The following is a 21,224-nucleotide window of genomic DNA, read 5'->3' on the forward strand; positions in this document are numbered from 1 at the left end:
CTCTATTCCTCTCTCTCTCTCCCTCTCTCTCTCTCATACAAGCTCCTTTCCGTGGTTAAAAAAAAAAAGGTAACCCAAGAAAGCGGAGACCCAGGGGTCTGGAGGCCAAACCCAGGAGGAACCTGGGAGGGAAGATTGGGAGTTAGAGCTCACAAAAATGGAGGAAGAGTGGGGAAGGAAGCTAGTAGAGCTCAGCAGGGTAATGGAGGAGAGGATAGCTGAAGAGAGCAGGAAGTGGGGACTACAAATCTTAGCAGCAGAAGATAAAATAAAGTGCTTAGAAGAGGAGCTCAAAAACCTGAAATAGACTAGAGAGACAAATGACAGTACAGACATGTCATCAGGAACTTCTGTACCAGACACAGACAAGGGGGCTGTAGGAATTCAGGTAAAGGTGAGCACAGGAAGACCAAATGAGAAGCCTGAAGACAACAAAGGAGACATGACATATGCAGAGACTCTAACAGTCAACTACAGTGGCAGGGAACAGCTGGGAAGGGAAGACAGTCCACTGAGCATAGGGGCTGCAGCAAGGGCAGGAGTTGAAGGCAGGAATGTTTCGATGGAAAGAGCTTGTGAGGGAAAAGTTCAACAGATAGAAGTAGCGAGCGAGTATATGGTAACGATAGTTTGATTGCCGGCTGCTTGTTAAGGTAGGGTCAGTCTAGCTCCTGCTATCCCCCCCTTTCTCCCCACCCCGAAAGGTGACGTGTGGGGCTCCGACCAAATAGTAATTACCCGACTCACAGCTCCCAGCACAACTCTTGGAATGACAGCTCGGGTCACCTGCCAACCAACGAGAAGTGTTGAAGGAGACGGACTGAAACCGGTCTTGGGACGTCACTTTATGATCTACCTACATGATTTGTACAAGACACTACCCCTCATCTTTGCAGTGGTAAAGAACCTGCATTCCTGTCATCTGGACTGACTATTCGAGGCTATAGACTGTGAAGAACTAGTCATTGGGTTGTCACTAAACACCTGTGACCCCCCCCCCCACATCAGCAATGGCTACAATTTCTACAAGACGGTGTCAACCTCAACCAGACACCCCAGTATAACTGTGTATATTAGCATTGAATTCAAATGTCATTTTTTCCATTTCATTTTTCATTTTTCTTTAAAGTAGGATACACCTTCATGTTTAAATGTTTTATCTTTGCATTACTAAATAATAAAGTGTTTATCTTTGTGAATTATTTCTTTTTCTATTCATTAATTTTCCTGAGGAGGAGCCAGCCTTGGTAATGCTGTCTGAAGTTGTTACAGGGCTAAAACACCTCAGAGGATGCAAAGAGAGATACAGTGGGAGGAGGAGAGGGAGAGGTCAGTGTTTGTCTATGGGCTCCAAGAAGTCGATGGGAAAACCTACGATGAAAGAAACCAGAGGGAGAAGAAAGCGATCGAAGGTATCATGAAAGCAATAGGTGAGGGAGACATGACCCAGCTGTCAAATTTTCAGAGAATTGGGTGGTTTGCGGGTGGAAGGAAATGGCCTGTCAAAGTAATCTTCAATGCAGAATCAACTCGAACCAGGGTCCTGCAGGAGAAAGCACGACTGAGGGACAAACCAAAGTACTGGAGAGTGTACCTAGATTGCAACAGAACACAGCAAGAAAGGATGATACTGAGAGAGAGGGTATAAAGATGAAAGGAGGAATGGGAGGCATCGATGAAGACAAGCAGAACTCAGACTTAGGTGGAAGGATAAATACACCCTACAGAGACACCCGCAGAAGGACCCCAACCATAACAACCCGGAAACAACTGAATAATCTCAACCAAAACCCGCACACTGTTTCCTGTGCCCCCCCATCACAAACCCCACCCCTACAGTAGCTCCCTATGGGCACTCTGCCCCCACCACCAACCACAAACCCCACCCACACCGTGACAACCCCAATGCAGCTGAACAAGCTCAACCAAAATCCACACATTGTTCCCTCTGCCCCCACCCCCCACATCCCAAACCCTACTGCTACAGCAGCTCCCTACGGGCACTCTGCCCTCACCCCCCATCACAAACCCCACCCACACCACAAACCCCAATAGATCCCCCCAGGGCTCCTGCTCCCCAACCCCAATATTCTCCCAGGTCCACTGTGATAGACAAGAAGCTGAAGGTGTGGTACACAAACGCAGATGGAATAGCAAATAAATTTGAGGAGTGGCGTGAAAGAATCAACGAGAAGTCCCCAGACATCATAGCAGTCACAGAAACGAAACTCACTGAGACAATAACAGACACTGAGGAAAGATAAAAGGTTCAGAGACGGAGGAGGGCTTGCACTGCTCATAAAAAACCGATAGAGTTTTGAGGAAATGGAAGGCATGGACGAGATTGGAGAAAAGGACTACAAAATAGGTACAATTCAATCTGGGGAACATAAGGTAGTCATTGCAGTGATGAATAATGCACCACAGAACTGCAGGAGGCCAAGAGAGGAATATGATGAGAACAACAGAGTGATGGTGGACACACTGGCTGAGGTGGCACGAAGAGCTAAATCGTGTAGAACAAAGTTACTGGTTATGGGTGATTTCAACCTGGAGCCTCATGGGGGCCCCGAAACTTGGAGAGCCAAGATGATGGATGTAGTACTGGAAAACCTCATGCATCAACACATCAGGGAAACTACCAGAGAGAGAGGGGAGGATGAACCAGCAAGACTGGACCTTGTGTTCACCCTGAGTAGCTCAGACATTGATGACATCGCATAAGATAGGCCCCCTCGGAGCTAGTGACCACGTAGTCCTGAGTTTTGATTACATAGTAGACTTACAAGTGGAGAGAGTAACAAGAGTCGAAGAGGAAAAGCCAAACTATAAAAGGGGGGACTACACAGGTATGAGGAACTTCCTATGGGAGGGGCAGTGGGACAGAGAAATGGTAGGAAAGTCAGTAAATGAAATGATGGAATATGCAACAACAAAATGTAAGGAGGCAGAGGAAAGGTTTGTTCTCAAGGGCAACAGAAATATTGGGAAGACCAAAGCGAGTCCTTGATTTACCCAAAGGTGCAAGGAGACAAAAATTAAGTGCATTAGAGAATGGAAGAGGTACAGAAGGCAAAGGACCCAGGAAAACAAGGAGATCAGTCGAAGAGCCAGAAGCGAATATGCACAGATAAGGAGGGAGGCCCAGCGACAGTACGAAAATGACATAGCATCGAAAGTCAAGTCTGACCCGAAACTGCTGTTTAGCCACATTAGGAGAAAGACAACAGTCAAAGACCAGGTGATCAGGCTGAGGAAAGAAGGTGGGGAACTCACAAGAAACGATCAAGAGGTATGCGAGTAGTTCAACACGAGATTTAAGGAAGTATTCACAGTGGAGACAGGAAGGACTCTGGGAAGACAGAACAGAGGGGGACACCAACAGGGAATAGCCCAATAAGTGCTAGATGATATGCACACAACTGAGGAGGAGGTGAAGAAGCTGCTAAGTGACCTTGATACCTCAAAGGCAATGGGACCAGACATCTCCCCGTGGGTCCTCAGGGAGGGAGCAGAAAAGCTGTGTGTGCCACTAACCACGAACTTCAACACATGCCTTGAAACTGGGTAACTACCTGAGGTATGGAAGACCACAAATGTAGTTCCCATTTTAAAAAAGGAGACTGAAAAGAGGCACTAAATTACAGACCAGTGTCACTGACGTGTATAGTATGCAGAGTCATGGAGAAGATTATCAGGAGGAGAGTGGTGGAGCACCTGGAACGGAACAAGATTATAAACGACAACCAGCACGGATTCATAGAAGGTAAATCCTGTGTCACAAGCCTTCTGGAGTTTTATGACAAAGTTACAGAAGTAAGACACGAGAGAGAGGGGAGGGTTGAGTGCATTTCCTTGGACTGCAAGAAGGCCTTCAACACAGTTCCTCACAAGAGACCAGTGCAGAAACTAGAGGATCAGGCACGTATAATAGGAAGGGCACTGCAATGGATCAGAGAATACCTGACAGGGAGGCAACAACGAGTCATGGTATGGGATGAGGTATCACAGTGAGCACCTGTGACGAGCGGGGTCCCACAGGGGTCGGTCATAGGACCAGTGCTATATTTGGTATATGTGAATGACATGATGGAAGGGATGGACTCAGAGGTGTCCCTGTTCGCAGATGATGTGAAGTTAATGAGGAGAATTAAATCAGATGAGGATCAGGCAGGACTCCAGAGAGACCTGGACAGGCTGGACAGGTGGTCCAGCAACTGGCTTCTTGAATTCAACCCTGCCAAATGCAGTCATGAAGATCAGAGAAGGGCAAAGAAGACCACAGACACAGTATAGGCTAGGTGGCCAAAGACTGAAAACCTCGCTCAAGGAGAAAGATCTTGGGGTGACCATAACACTGAGCATATCTCCGGAGGCACACATAAACCAGATAACTGCTGCAGCATATGGGTGCCTGGCAAACCTGAGAATAGTAAGGAATCGCTCAAGACACTGTACACTGTGTACATCAGGCCTATACTGGAGTATGCAGCACCAGTTTGGAACCCACACCTGGTCAAGCACGTCAAGAAATTAGAGAAAGTGCAAAGGTTTGCAAAAAGGCTAGTTCCGGAGCTCAGGGGTATGTCCTACGAAGAAAGATTGAGGGAAATCGGACTGACGACATTGGAGGACAGGAGGGTCAGGTGAGACATGATAACGACATACAAAATACTGCATAGAATGGATAAGGTGGACAAAGACAGGTTCTTCCAGAAAGGGGACACAGAAATAAGGGGTCACAATTGGAAGTTGAAGACTCAGACGAATCAGAGGGATGTTAGGAAGTATTTCTTCAGTCATAGAGTCGTTAGGAAGTGGAATAGCCTAGCAAGTGATTTAGTGAAGGCAGGAACCATACATAGCTTTAAGACGATAATAAGATCAAGGAAATCTATGCTAGTAATATGTTTATTAAATCAATACAATTTTTCACAGATTACTGAAAGCAGTAAAGAGTTTTTACGAGGATAGTGATAGTTCAGGTTAGAGTATGTAGGAGAGAGGGAGATTATTTACCAGTAAAAGTAAGCCTTAGACAAGGATGTGCGATGTCACCGTTGTTGTTTAATATATTTATAGATGGGATTTGTAAGTGAAGTGAATGTTCGGTTGTTGGGAAGAGGTGTGGGGTTAAAAGATGAAGAATATAACAGAAAATGAGAGTTGTCACAGTTGCTCTTTCCTGATAACACTGTGCTTTTGGGAGATTCTGAAGAGAAGTTGCAGAGATTGGTGGATGAGTGTGGTAGGGTATGTAAAAGAAGAAAATTAAAAGTGAATATAGGAAAGAGTAAGGTAATGAGGAACAAAAAAAATTAGGTAATGAAAGATTGGATATCAGATTGGAGAGAAAGAGTATGAAGGAGGTGAATGTATTCAGATATTTAGGAGTAAACGTGTTAACCTATGGGCCTATGAAAGATGAGGTGAATCACAGAATTGATGAAGTGAAAAAGGCGAGTGGTGCACTTAGGAGTCTGTGGAGACAAAGAACTTTGTCCATGGAAGCAAAGACGGGAATGTATAAGAGTATAGTTATACCAACACTCTTATATGGTTGTGAAACATGGGTTGTGACTGTTGCAACAAGGAGAAGGCTGGAGGCAATGGAGATGTCATGTCTGAGGGCAATGTGTGGTGTGAATATAATATAGAGAATTCATAGTTTGGAAATTAGGAGGAGGTGCGGGATTACCAAAACTATTATCTGGAGGGCTGAGGAAGGGTTGTTGAGGTGGTTCGGACACGTAGAGAGAATGGAACGAAAGAGAATGACTTCGAGAGTGTATAAATCTCTAGTGGAGGGAAGGCTGGGTAGGGGTCGGCCTAGGAAAGGTTGGAGGGAGAGGGTAAACCAGGCTTTGTGAGCGAGGGGCTTTGACTTCCAGCAAGCATGCTTGAGCTTGTTAGATAGAAGTGAATGGAGACAAATGGATTCTAGGACTTGACGTGCTGTTGGAGAGTGAACAAGGTAACATTTATGGAGGGAGTCAGGGAAACCGGCAGGCCAGACTTGAGTCCTAGAGATGGGAAGTACAGTGTCTACACTCTGAAGGAGGAGTGTTAATGTTGCAGTTTTATAAATGTAGTGTAAGTGCGCCTCTGGCAAGACAGTGATGGAGTGAATGATGATGAAAGTTTTTCTTTTTCGGGCCACCCTGATTGGTGGGAGAAGGCCGATATGTTAATTAAAAATAAATCAATATATATATATATATATATATATATATATATATATATATATATATATATATATATATATATATATATATATATATATATATATGAGAGAGAATGGATCAAAGTAGAATGACATGGAAAGCATATAAATCTATAGGGGAAGGAAAGAGGGGTAGGGGTCGTCCTCGAAAGGGTTGGAAAGAGGGGGTAAAGGAGGTTTTGTGGGCTAGGGGCTTGGATTTCCAGCAAGCGTGCGTGAGCGTGTTAGATAGGAGTGAATGGAGACGAATGATACTTGGGACCTGACGATCTGTTGGAGTGTGAGCAGGGTAATATTTAGTGAAGGGATTCAGGGAAACCGGTTATTTTCATATAGTCGGACTTGAGTCCTGGAAATGGGAAGTACAATGCCTGCACTTTAAAGGAGGGGTTTGGGATATTGGCAGTTTGGAGGGATATGTTGTGTATCTCTATACGTATATGCTTCTAGACTGTTGTATTCTGAGCACCTCTGCAAAAACAGTGATAATGTGTGAGTGTGGTGAAAGTGTTGAATGATGATGAAAGTATTTTCTTTTTGGGGATTTTCTTTCTTTTTTTTTTGGGTCACCCTGCCTCGGTGGGAGACGACCGACTTGTTGAAAAAAAAAAAAATATATATGCAATAAGATCACAGTAAACAGGTGATTTCAAAATATGCAAAACAACCACTCTGAAAGAATAGAGAAATTCCAAGCGCTTTCGTGACTACTCACATTATCAAGGAACTATAGTTCCTTGAAATGTGAGTAGTCACGAAAGCGCTTGGAATTTCTCTATTCTTTCAGAGTGGTTGTTTTGCACACACACACACACACACACACACACACACACACACACACACACATATATATATATATATATATATATATATATATATATATATATATATATATATATATATATATATATATATATATATCTTTAAATGTATAAGAGAAAATTTTAGAAAGGACTTAATTTTAAATGAGTTCTTGCTAATTGACCAGTTTAACATATTCGGCACGACATATATATATATATATATATATATATATATATATATATATATATATATATATATATATATATATATATATATATATATATATACGTTTATGAATTCGCAGACAGGCTAAATTATTTACAAACATTATCTCTCAGTCCACAGTAGGTTTCAAACCTGCAAGCTCTGCATTAGAGTACGGAGTACTTTACCACACAGCCAGACTCCCGATAAGTATGAAGGAGTGACCGGCTAGCTGAAGGTAGACGGTCACTCCCCCAGGCTTCTACAAAGATATTCCATCAAATCCTGCCACATGCAGTGAGCTCCGAAAGAGATGCAGAATTTGATGAAATATCTTTAATACAAGCCTGGTGCTCTGGGGAATGGGGAAGTGATCATCTAGCTTCGGCTCTGTGCCTATACTTATCAGTAGTCTGCCTGTGTGGTAAAGTACTGCATATTCTGATGCCGAGTTTGCAGGTTCGAATCCTGCTGTAGACTGACTATGCAGATCTGATGGCAGCCAAAAGCGTCCAGATAATATCATCCTTCAAGCCTGGACAGACGGCAAGCAGGTGGTGTGGGATTACACATGTGTATCTACCTTGACTGATACCTATCTTCAATACACCAGGGAGGAAGGAGGGGCAGCTGCCAGCTTCAGGGAGTCCCAAAAGTCTAGAAAATACGGAGAACTTGCCCATCATTATATGTTTGTTTCCACAGGCTCAGAGACCCTTGGCTCATGGGAAAAGAGTGCATCTAAGTTTCTTAAAGAGCTAGGAAAAAGATCCTCAAGGTAACTAGGGATCAGATTTTCGCATTATAATCAGTGACAAACATTTAACAATATGTACTAGACATGTATCTCTCACAACTCATGTACTGTATATGCCATCTTTATATCAACAATGTATCTCTTAAACCTTTTGTACCATATTATGTAATAAAATGTACCTATTGGTATCTCTCTCTCTCTCTCTCTCTCTCTCTCTCTCTCTCTCTCTCTCTCTCTCTCTCTCTCTCTCTCTCTCTCTCTCTCTCTCTCTCTCTCTCTCTTTCGAGATATATCTATATATATATATATATATATATATATATATATATATATATATATATATATATATATATATATATATATATATATATATATATATATATATATATATATATATATATATATATATATATATATATATATATATATATATATTTGTAAAAGAGGCTGACCTTTTTTATCTCCCACTGTTGTGTCCTCGAACAACAACATCAACAAAAATCATGAACAAAAAAGCGAGGCAGCTCATGAAACAAGCGCAGCACAATGCCAGACTCAATTTTTGTGACCCCCTCAAAAACACATAAAAAAAATTGCGGCTTCTCTCGTCTTGTTTTTTATCTACATTTTTTCCCATTTTTTTTTTTGGTTAACAGGTGAGAGTTTTGGGCTGCCGGTGGCAGGGGATTCATCCTGCATTATTAACATAAACAAAAGATGGTGCCATCAAATGGGATGTCAATTTTTTTTGGTATGGGCATTGTAATAATTACTGAAATTTTAAATTTTTGGATTTAATGATTTGTGTTTTAAATGTGGATAATCTACGATTGTGTGAGTATTTACTAGAGTGCTCACTGAGCTGTACCTGTGAGGGTTGAACTGTAGCCCCTGGTCCTGCCACTTACTCTTGAAGCTATATCTCCTGGTCATCTCTCTTATTCTGCAATCTGTCTGCTAGTACTATTGTTGTGATGTTTAGTCTGCTAATATTACTGAGGTGATGTTTAGGATGCTAGTACTGTTGTAGTGATGTTAAATCTGCTAGTTCTACTGTGTTAATGTTAGGTCTTCTAGTTCTATTGTGAATATAATACTTGTATACAGCATCGAGAAGTTGATAAATAAGACACGTGTAACAGTTAGGTTTCTTTATTCCGAAACGTTTCGCCTACACAATAGGCTTCTTCAGTAGAATACAGAGGAGGCAGCACAAGCAGTAGAGATGCAGAGACGATGTAATCAGTCCATCACCCTTGAAGAGGAAGTTATGAGGTGGTCAGTCCCTCAGCCTGGAGAAGAGTTTTGTGTCATAATCTGAAACAATGTGAAGCAACACTATTAAGACTTATATACTGTCAAAGGTGAGGCGCAGATAATATTGACTACAAGAGAGGTGGAAGCAACTAGTAGAAGAATGTAACCAGTGAGAGGGACATGACTTCTCACTGGTTACATCCTTCTCACTCGTAACTGGTGGTCAGTACTGTTGTGAGGATGTTGATAAGTCTGTTAGTACTAGTGTGGTGATGTAAAGTCTGTTAGTACTAGTGTGGTGATGTGTAAGTCTGTTAGTACTAGTGTGGTGATGTTAATACTGTTAGTACTAGTGTGGTGATGTTAATACTGCTAGTACTAGTGTGGTGATGTTAATACTGTTAGTACTACTGTGATGATGTGTAAGTCTGTTAGTACTAGCGTGGTGATGTTAATTCTGTTAGTACTAGTGTGATGATGTTAATTCTGTTAGTACTAGTGTGGTGATGTTAATTCTGTTAGTACTAGTGTGATGATGTTAATTCTGTTAGTACTAGTGTGGTGATGTTAATTCTGTTAGTACTAGTGTGATGATGTTAATTCTGTTAGTACTAGTGTGATGATGTTAATTCTGTTAGTACTAGTGTGGTGATGTTAATTCTGTTAGTACTAGTGTGATGATGTTAATTCTGTTAGTACTAGTGTGGTGATGTTAATTCTGTTAGTACTAGTGTGGTGATGTTAATTCTGTTAGTACTAGTGTGATGATGTTAATTCTGTTAGTACTAGTGTGATGATGTTAATTCTGTTAGTACTAGTGTGATGATGTTAATTCTGTTAGTACTAGTGTGGTGATGTTAATTCTGTTAGTACTAGTGTGATGATGTTAATTCTGTTAGTACTAGTGTGATGATGTTAATTCTGTTAGTACTAGTGTGGTGATGTTAATTCTGTTAGTACTGGTGTGATGATGTTAATTCTGTTAGTACTAGAGTGATGATGTTAATTCTGTTAGTACTAGTGTGATGATGTTAATTCTGTTAGTACTAGTGTGATGATGATACTACTTCTGCTAGTAGTATTGTGGTTATGTTGAAAAATCTACAATATTATTGTAGTAATATTGTGGTGATGATGTTAAATCTGCTAGTAATGTTGTGGTGATGATGTTAAATCTGCTAGTAATGTTGTGGTGATGATGTTAAATCTGCTAGTAATATTGTGGTGATGATGTTAAATCTGCTAGTAATATTGTGGTGATGATGTTAAATCTGCTAGTAATGTTGTGGTGATGATGTTAAATCTGCTAGTAATGTTGTGGTGATGATGTTAAATCTGCTAGTAATGTTGTGGTGATGATGTTAAATCTGCTAGTAATGTTGTGGTGATGATGTTAAATCTGCTAGTAATATTGTGGTGATGATGTTAAATCTGCTAGTAATGTTGTGGTGATGATGTTAAATCTGCTAGTAATGTTGTAGTGATGATGTTAAATCTGCTAGTAATGTTGTGGTGATGATGTTAAATCTGCTAGTAATGTTGTGGTGATGATGTTAAATCTGCTAGTAATATTGTGGTGATGATAAATCTGCTAGTAATGTTGTGGTGATGATGTTAAATCTGCTAGTAATGTTGTGGTGATGATGTTAAATCTGCTAGTAATGTTGTGGTGATGATGTTAAATCTGCTAGTAATGTTGTGGTGATGATGTTAAATCTGCTAGTAATATTGTGGTGATGATGTTAAATCTGCTAGTAATATTGTGGTGATGATGTTAAATCTGCTAGTAATGTTGTGGTGATGATGTTAAATCTGCTAGTATTGTTGTGGTGATGATGTTAAATCTGCTAGTAATATTGTGGTGATGATGTTAAATCTGCTAGTAATATTGTGGTGATGATGTTAAATCTGCTAGTAATGTTGTGGTGATAATGTTAAATCTGCTAGTAATGTTGTGGTGATGATGTTAAATCTGCTAGTAATGTTGTGGTGATGTTAAATCTGCTTGTAATATTGTGGTGATGATGTTAAATCTGCTAGTAATGTTGTGGTGATGATGTTAAATCTGCTAGTAATATTGTGGTGATGATGTTAAATCTGCTAGTAATATTGTGGTGATGATGTTAAATCTGCTAGTAATGTTGTGGTGATGATGTTAAATCTGCTAGTAATGTTGTGGTGATGATGTTAAATCTGCTAGTAATATTGTGGTGATAATGTTAAATCTGCTAGTAATATTATGGTGATAATGTTAAATCTGCTAGTAATATTGTGGTGATAATGTTAAATCTGCTAGTAATATTGTGGTAATAATGTTAAATCTGCTAGTAATATTGTGGTGATAATGTTAAATATGCTAGTAATATTGTGGCGCTGATGTTAAATCTGTTAGTATTATTGTGGTGGTGATGTTAAATCTCGTTTTAGGAGTGTTAATCATTTACTTTTCCTTGTCTCTTTACGTAAATATTTACCTTTTTCAGTCTGATCACTTGGCTATTTACTTTCGTTCCTCTTCTAGTGTTGCTATGTAGTAGTTTATTATCTAGTGTTGCTATGTAGTAGTTTATTATCTACTGTTGCTATGTAGTAGTTTATTATCTAGTGTTGCTATGTAGTAGTTTATTATCTAGTGTTGCTATGTAGTAGTTTATTATCTAGTGTTGCTATGTAGTAGTTTATTATCTTGTGTTGCTATGTAGTAGTTTATTATCTAGTGTTGTTATGTAGTAGTTTATTATCTAGTGTTGCTATGTAGTAGTTTATTATTAAGTGTTGTTATGTAGTAGTTTATTATCTAGTGTTGCTATATAGTAGTTTATTATTAAGTGTTGCTATGTAGTAGTTTATTATCTAGTGTTGCTATGTAGTAGTTTATTATTAAGTGTTGCTATGTAGTAGTTTATTATCTAGTGTTGCTATGTAGTAGTTTATTATTAAGTGTTGCTATGTAGTAGTTTATTATTAAGTGTTGCTATGTAGTAGTTTGTTATCTAGTGTTGCTATGTAGTAGTTTATTATCTAGTGTTGTTATGTAGTAGTTTATTATTAAGTGTTGCTATGTAGTAGTTTATTATCTAGTGTTGCTATGTAGTAGTTTATTATTAAGTGTTGCTGTGTAGTAGTTTATTATCTAGTGTTGCTATGTAGTAGTTTATTATCTAGTGTTGTTATGTAGTAGTTTATTATCTAGTGTTGTTATGTAGTAGTTTATTATCTAGTGTTGCTATGTAGTAGTTTATTATCTAGTGTTGTTATGTAGTAGTTTATCACCAAGTGTTGTTATGTAGTAGTTTATTATCTAGTGTTTTTTTGTACTAGTTTATCATCTATTGTTGTTATGTAGTAGTTTATTATCTAGTGTTGTTATGTAGTAGTTTATTATCTAGTGTTGCTATGTAGTAGTTTATTATCTAGCATTGTTATGTAGTAGTTTATTATCTAGTGTTGCTATGTAGTAGTTTATTATCTAGCATTGTTATGTAGTAGTTTATTATCTAGCATTGTTATGTAGTAGTTTATTATCTAGTGTTGTTATGTAGTAGTTTATTATCTAGTGTTGTTATGTAGTAGTTTATTATCTAGTGTTGTTATGTAGTAGTTTATTATCTAGTGTTGTTATGTAGTAGTTTATTATCTAGTGTTGTTATGTAGTAGTTTATTATCTAGTGTTGTTATGTAGTAGTTTATTATCTAGTGTGGCTATATAGTAGTTTATCATCTAGTGTTGTGATAGTAGTTTTTCATCTAGTGTTGTGATAGTAGTTTTTCATCTAGTGTTGTGATAGTAGTTTTTCATCTAGTGTGGCTATTTAGATTTATCACTTAGTGTTGTTATGTAGTAGTTTATCATCTAGTGTGCCTATGTAATAATTTGGGGTCAGTTTTAGTTTTTAAAATTCTTTCGTTTTGGAAGGATCTCTGAGGGCTTCTGGTGCTGGTGTAAACATCACTGGAACATCCTACTGGCTTCCTGCTTCTGGAAGTGTGTGTCTGCCCTTCTGGTGCTGGTTTAAACATCACTGGAACATCCTACTGGCTTCCTGCTTCTGGAAGTGTGTGTCTGCCCTTCTGGTGCTGGTTTAAACATCACTGGAACATCCTACTGGCTTCCTGCTTCTGGAAGTGTGTGTCTGCCCTTCTGGTGCTGGTGTAAACATCACTTCTAAAAAAATTTTTTTATCTTTGTTTCTTTATTCTCGTACTTCGTGTTTTTTTTTTCTTGTCTTCCAACCAGAACATTTTCAGTGCTTAACATCCCGCTGGCTTCCTGCTTCTGGAAGTGTGTGTGTCTGTCCTTCTGCTGCTGGTGTAAACATCACTGGAACATCCTACTGGCTTCCTGCTTCTGGAAGTGTGTGTCTGCCCTTCTGGTGCTGGTTTAAACATCACTGGAACATCCTACTGGCTTCCTGCTTCTGGAAGTGTGTGTCTGTCCTTCTGGTGCTGGTGTAAACATCACTGGAACATCCCACTGGCTTCCTGCTTCTGGAAGTGTGTGTCTGCACTTCTGGTCCTGGTGTAAAAATCACTGGAACATCCTACTGGCTTCCTGCTTCTCGAAGTGTGTGTCTGCACTTCTGGTGCTGGTGTAAACATCAATAAACTTCCTGCTGGTTTCCTGCCTTTCCAGTCTTGGCTTTGTTTTGTAATTTTCTTTATTAATTCACATTTTTTCTGCGCTGCCCTATATTGCCGTATGAACTACAGACTGTTCCTGTTACTTGAGTGGTCTCTCTCTCTCTCTCTCTCTCTCTCTTTCTCTCTCTCTCTCTCTCTCTTCCCGGGAATGTCTATATCATTTTCTGTCAAGTTCACTTTTATATGAGGAATTTCATCAGTGTTTGTTGTCTCTACGGTTAATTTATCTCCACTTGTTGTCTCCTTTAGCGGATATTTCGTGGCATCTTAGTGGCCTTCCTCTTCCCCTGAAGAAGTTGTATTCTCTTCCTTCGGTGGATATACGCACTCATTCCATCCTTCCATTCCCACGAAAAACGCACAAACTTTTCCTTTTCCCAAGGGTTACCCGTAGTCACATCCGGGGGTTACCGCCCCTGCGTCCCGTTCCCTGACCAGGCCTTCTGGTTGCTGGCCTGATCGATCAAACTGTTGGTGCTTACCGCCCACAGTCCAATGTATGCACCACAGCCCGGCTGATCAGAACTGTTCTGAAGAGTTTGCGAGTTCTCTCTTGAAGACAGCTAGGCGTTTGTTGATAATCCCCCTTGTGAATAAAGGGAGGGTGTTGAAGAATAGTGGTCCTTATACACTTATTGAGTTCTCTCTCTGTGTAATCGTCATTCCTCTGCTTTTCATTGGAGGTACCTGCACCGTCTGCCAAGCCTCTTGTGTTCATATGCAGTAATTTCAGTATGAAGGTTTTGGAGCTATCCCTCTAGTATCCTTCAGGTGTATGTTATGATGTATCTTTCTCGCCTACGTTTTAAGGAGTACAGTTCTAGGGGTGAAAAATTACCCCTTCTCTGTCACTCAGTTCTTCCCCAGGGGCAAAATATTACCCTACGCTTTCCATATGTGGCATGCAAAGAGTACGTAACCTTTATTCGGCGCATGTACACACCCTCATTTACAGGCTATCTCCCCCAACCACCGAACCAGGTTACTGAGAGTTGATGGGGCCCCGTTGTTCAACTAGTGATCAGGTTCCAGCCAATAATAAGATGGTTTTGGCAATCGCAGAGGTTATGTGGGTACCACTCTCCTGTCTGCCCTTGTCATTCCCATTCTAGAGCTGGTTGAAGCACGGTCTGCTCTCTTGTGGCTTCTATTTCTGCCTTGCTTACCGTGGAGTGCACTAATACCTATCACTGTACATAGTGTATATAGTGTACATATTGCTGTTCTAAATTGATGAAGGATAATATAAGTCAAAACTTTTCTACTGTGTTTATTTTGCTCCCTTTACACCCAGGATAACAGGCCATTTGGACTCCTAGGTTGTAATACCATAAGAAACAGTATATTACCCTCAGAGGAACTGTATCACTCTCCCCTTCCAGGGGAAATGTAATATCTCTCTTCTCCAGGGGTAATACATTACCTCACTCTTGTAACCCAGGGGATCACACTGCCCTGTTCTTCTTTCTTTCTTCCTCAAGTATACATTACCCTCATCTCTCCTCCCTGGGACAATACATTACCCTCATCTCTCCTCCCTGGGGCAATATATTACCCTCATTTCTCCTCCCTGGAGCAATACATTACCCTCATCTCTCCTCCTTAGGGTAATGCATTACCCTCATCCCTCCTCCTTAGGGTAATACATTACCCTCATCTCTCCTCCCTTGGGTAATACATTACCCTCATCTCTCCTCCCTGAGACAATATATTACCCCTCATCTTTTCTCCTTGGGCAATACATTACCCTCATCTCTCCTCCCTGGGACAATACATTACCCTCATCTCTCCTCCCTGGGACAATACATTACCCTCATCTCTTCTCCCTGGGCAATACATTACGCTCATCTCTCCTCCCTGGGACAATACATTACCCTCATCTCTCCTCCCTGGGACAATACATTGCCCTCATCTTTCCTCCCTGGGACAATATATTACCCTCATTTCTCCTCCCTGGGACAATACATTATCCTCGTTTCTCCTCCCTGGGGCAATATATTACCCTCATTTCTCCTCCCTGGAGCAATACATTACCCTCATCTCTCCTCCTTAGGGTAATGCATTACCCTCATCCCTCCTCCTTAGGGTAATACATTACCCTCATCTCTCCTCCCTTGGGTAATACATTACCCTCTTCTCTCCTCCCTAGGTTAATACATTACCCTCTAGAATTCTCCCCTGGAAAATACAGTGCTACATCACCCCCTTCCCCGGTCTTTCCCCTGGGTAATACATTACTCCCCCCTGGTTGCTGGGCTGCCTCCTGGGGCATTACTCGTAGGAGCCACAAATTATTACCTTTAATAATTACTTGTGGTGGGACTCATGTGCAAGCTGTCCCGCCGCTGTAACTCTCTCTCTGTGAGTTAAGTGTGTGTGTTTTTGTCACAGTTGTAGCGTGAGTGCTATCCTCTTCTCATTTGTGTAAGTGTGCAGTGAAGTGCTAAGTTGTTTGTGTGCATGTATGTGTTGTGTTTGTGTGTGTGTGTGTGTGTGTGTGTTTGTGTGTGTGTGTGTGTGTGTGTGTGTGTGTGTGTGTGTGTGTAGTCACTTGTACATGTGCTCACCCTTTGTGGTTGCAGGGGTCTCGTCTTAGGTCTTGGACCCGACTCTCAACCTGCCTCTTACCAGATTCACTCCCTCCTAGCCTATGGTCCCTGTCGTACATACTCTTAAAACTGTGTAGTAAGCCTGTCTCCAATACATCGACGCCCAGGTCATTTCATTTCTTAACTATCCTAATACTTCCTGACTACCCTGAGGCTGTAGAAATACTTCCTAGTATCCTTGTAACTCAATCTGTCTTCCAATTTTGCCGTCAAGTAACTGTTTCCCGTTACTCTTCCGGTTTCTGACATTTCTTCTCTGACAGTCACTCTGTGTCTCCTTTCCCTAAAGTATACTTTGATCCACCGTAATACATTGCCTGTTATTCCTGCCAGTTCCTCAGGTTTAGGCACCAATCTCTTGTGAGATACAAGAATATACAATCCACCTATCCTTCTCGTGCCTGTCTCGCTTCTCTTACATGGAATTCCTATTGGTTTGTAAAACAAGATTTGTCGTCTCTAAACCTTATTGTTTATAAAACTACCTCTCTCTGAGTACTCTACCACTCTCCATTACCATCCATGGTAACGGAGAGTGGTACAAGTCAGCAGTACAATGCTTCCTGTCTGTTTTCACGAATGTTGGCACTACGCTTCCTGTCTTCCAGATCTCTGGCAACTGTCTCATCTCCATTGACTTGTTGTAGATCGTAGCTATTGGTTCAGGTAGTGCTTTTGTTCCCTCTTGCAGAATCCATAGTGACACCTTGCCAGGTACTAATGCTCATGATATATCTAGCTCTATGAAAAGCTTTGTTTTTCATTCCTTTTGCTGTGTGTGTGGTGACAGGTACCTGTTTGTATATTCTCTTTGCCTCTTTTGTGTCGCATGTTTTCACAGGTGAATACATCTTTAAATCGTTTATTAACACTTCAGAGATTTCCTTGTCATTTCTCGTGAGTTCTTCATTCCTTATTTACATATTAAATAATCGTCTTTCTTCTGATGTGACCATGAAGCATTTTTAGTTCAGAGTTGTTTTTCGCTCTAGTTTTATTTACAAATTGCAGCTCAGAAACTCTTCTCACCCGTGAATATTCGTTTTTATATTTTCTGCTCACTTCTCTCTCCTCAACCATCCTATTCTTTCTATTTTTTTTTCATTCTCTTGTATTTATTTTTCCCCGCTGCATCTTTGGTGGAATCGCGAGCTCTCTTTGTTTCTGACACTTCCCTTTTTCTTCTGGGTATGGAGTACTCCTCCAATCTCCTTTGCTTGTGTACCCACCTAGTTGTGGTTACAGGGGTCGATTCATAGCTATTGTGTGTGTGTGTGTTTGTGTGTGTGTGTGTGTGTGTGTGTGTGTGTGTGTGTGTGTGTGTGTGTGTGTGTGTGTGTGTGTGTGTGTGTGTGTGTGCGTGTGTGTGTGTGTGTTTTATGCAGGGTTCTGCATGACATTGTAACGTATATACAGTAGAGAAGGGTGCCATAATATGAATGTTATAATTATATAGCATAATTTTATAATTCATAATGTGCATTTAGGGGTACTGTAAAGTACTTAAATGGCAATTATAAGGAAATCCTGCCAGGGATTTATTTTCCAACTGTGTTTTGGTTAGCATGTACTTCTTTTGTTTAGCTAACTCAGGCCATAGGCTCTTCTATGGTCAGGGTGCTGTGGGAAGAGTGAGGAAATAAGAAATGGGGTCGGTATTGGAGTAGTGAAGGCCTGGCGTTGCTAGGCTAAGGGTTTATGTTTTCCAGGGCTCTGCAGCCGCCCGCTTCTTGTGCTCCGCTATTTGGGCGTTTAGGATAGGAGATATATGAAGGTGTTTTCTAGAGAATGTATATTGTGTTACGACGAATAAATATATATTTTCCTAACTAGGATTTTTGCTTAGCCCTCTGTTAACCAACCCATTGAAGTAACAAATGCTGGTTGTCATGTAGGGGGGAATGATTAGGGGGATATGGGAGTAAGAGGGGGGAATCAGTAGGTAGGGGACAAGCGGCGAGGTGGTAGGAGAGATGATTAGCGGTAGGTAGGTAATGTGCTAGGAGGGATGAGTGTGGAGGTTGGTAGGTAATGTGAGGTCACTGGTGACTACATCTTCACCTCTCATTACTCTACCCGCCACACTTCACTCCCTCTCACTACATGAAATAAAATAAATAAATGGAAATAGCAAATAACGGGGACAGTGAATATTACTATTCTACTCAAACACAGTTTATTATTAAGTCCTTGTACAATAATATATTTGGGAACAGGAGTACGTCATTGGTTTAGATAAATGGGATGGTATGTATAAGCAGTGAGACAGGGAGCACAATCAACTTGACGAAAATGAATATAACTTACAAATAGTACAGAGGACAGTTCACTACAGGAACTAAGCCACAGGTCCCAAGACCTACACAGCACGAGTACTGCTCCAAGCCAGTACTCTGCCCAATGTCTCCAAGAGTCTCCTCCAGAGACTTCAGCAGCCTTCTCCCGAGCCCTGTACCCCAGCAGCAGCTCCGCTCGAAGTCTCTGCTCAGGAGCTCTGCACCCCAGCAGCAGCTCCGCTCGAATCTCTTGATCATGCTCTTCCTTGGGCTTTTATGGTGGTCCAAGCACCCTCCACAACCACGTGTACGACCTGACGCCTAGGTCTGACGCCATCAAGAACAAAGGACCTCAGACGTGGGCGTGGCTACAGACGTTTGCCAAGGCAAGGTGTGACCATATAATTGGTTAAATTAGGTCTCCCCAGAGACCTCACAAGCCCAGCTGGACTGCATCACATGGTTTAGCGCTTTCTGTTTTGACTGGGATAGCCCTGGGGGCCTGTTTATGCCTGAGATGTGTGTAACTTTTACCTTTGCCCTTAGACGAGACTCTAGCCCCCAGGTATCCCACTTTTCTGCGTAACAGTGTGTGTGTGTGTGTGTGTGTGTATTCACCTAATTCACCTAATTGTATTCACCTAATTGTGGTTGCAGGGGTCGAGACTCAGCTCCTGGCCCCGCCTCTTCACTGATCGCTACTAGGTCCTCTCCCTCTCTACTCCCTGAGCTTTGTCATACCTCGTCTTAAAACTATGTATGGTTCCTGCCTCCACTACTTCACTTACTAGGCTATTCCACTTCCTGACAACTCTATGACTGAAGAAATACTTCCTAACGTCCCTATGACTCGTCTGAGTCTTCAACTTCCAATTGTGACCCCTTGTCCCTGTGTCCTCCCTCTGTGTGTGTGTGTGTGTGTGTGTGTGTGTGTGTGTGTGTGTGTGTGTGTGTGTGTGTGTGTGTGTGTGTGTGTGTGTGTGTGTGTGTGTGTGAACAAGCGCTGATACATGTTCAAGGTGTCCCTCCAGTGTTTAGCTCATCTGATTACCTCTTCCTGCATCCTAGTCTAACAGACTACTACCCTAAGAGTATCTTCTCTAGTATCCTTTCTATGTTACTTGTTGTGATGAATGGTCTTAATCTTCAACATGTTACTTGTTCTCGTTTACTGGGAGACTTCTACTGTTACACTTATTATTAATTATTATTATTATTATTATTATTATTATTATTATTATTATTATTATTATTATTATTATTATTATTATTATTATTTATATGGTTGTTGTTAATATTACTTTAAATGTGAAAATTACATTATTATTATTGTAGTTAATAATAATAATATTAATAATAATAATAATAATAATAATAATAATAATAATAATAATAATAATAATAATAATAATAAAATTATTATCATTATCATCTTAATCACGGGGAAGCTCTAAACCAGTAGGGGTCTTACATTATGCTGGAAATGGGAGGAAATCGGATTTGCTACAAACCAGAGGAGCGTAACGCCAATTCCAGGAAAGCAGGTTTCCAGGACATTGGAATTTAAAGGTTCCGGTGTCCTTGAAACCTGTTTTTGCCAGTTAACTTTTGTGATGAAAATGCTTCTAAAACCCGACAAGTTGAAGACTGAGACACTTGAGCAGCATTTGGGAATCTTCACTGAGGAAACGTTTCGCCGGCCAGTGGCATCTTCAGTCCAATACAGAGAATAAAAGTGGAAGATAGGGAGTTTGAAGTAATCAGTCCCTCAGCCTGGAGTCGATGTTCTCAGTCCACTTTTACCAAGATCGATGGAGTGAACACATCACTTCCAGACTAAACGACTGATTACCTTAAACTCCTCCTAATTTTCCACTGTTATTCTCTATATTAAACTGAAGAAGCCAGTGGCTGGCGAAAAGATTCCTCAGTAAAGATTCCCAATGTTGCACAAGTATCTTATTCTTCAATTTTTTTTAATATCTTCTAATATATTTAATATCTTAATACCTTCTAAAATATTTAATATCTTAATATCTTCTAATATATTTAATATCTTACTATCTTCTAAAATATTTAATATCTTAATATCGTCTAAAATATTTAATATCTTAGTATCGTCTAAAATATTTAATATCTTAATATCTTCTAATACATTTAATTTCTTAATATCTTCTAATATATTTAATATCTTAATACCTTCTAAAATATTTAATATCTTAATATCTTCTAAAATATTTAATATCTTAATATCTTCTAAAATATTTAATATCTTAATATCTTCTAAAATATTTAATATCTTAATATCTTCTAATATATTTAATATCTTAATATATTCTAATATATTTAATATCTTAACATCTTCAATATATTCCATGTATTCCTTTAAGTGCATCCTTCGTTGGTATCTTCTATATATTCCTTTAGGTGTATCCTCCTCTCATACGTCTGGC

The sequence above is a fragment of the Cherax quadricarinatus genome, chromosome 63 (genome assembly GCF_038502225.1).
Source record: "Cherax quadricarinatus isolate ZL_2023a chromosome 63, ASM3850222v1, whole genome shotgun sequence".
Classification (NCBI taxonomy): Eukaryota; Metazoa; Arthropoda; class Malacostraca; order Decapoda; family Parastacidae; genus Cherax; species Cherax quadricarinatus.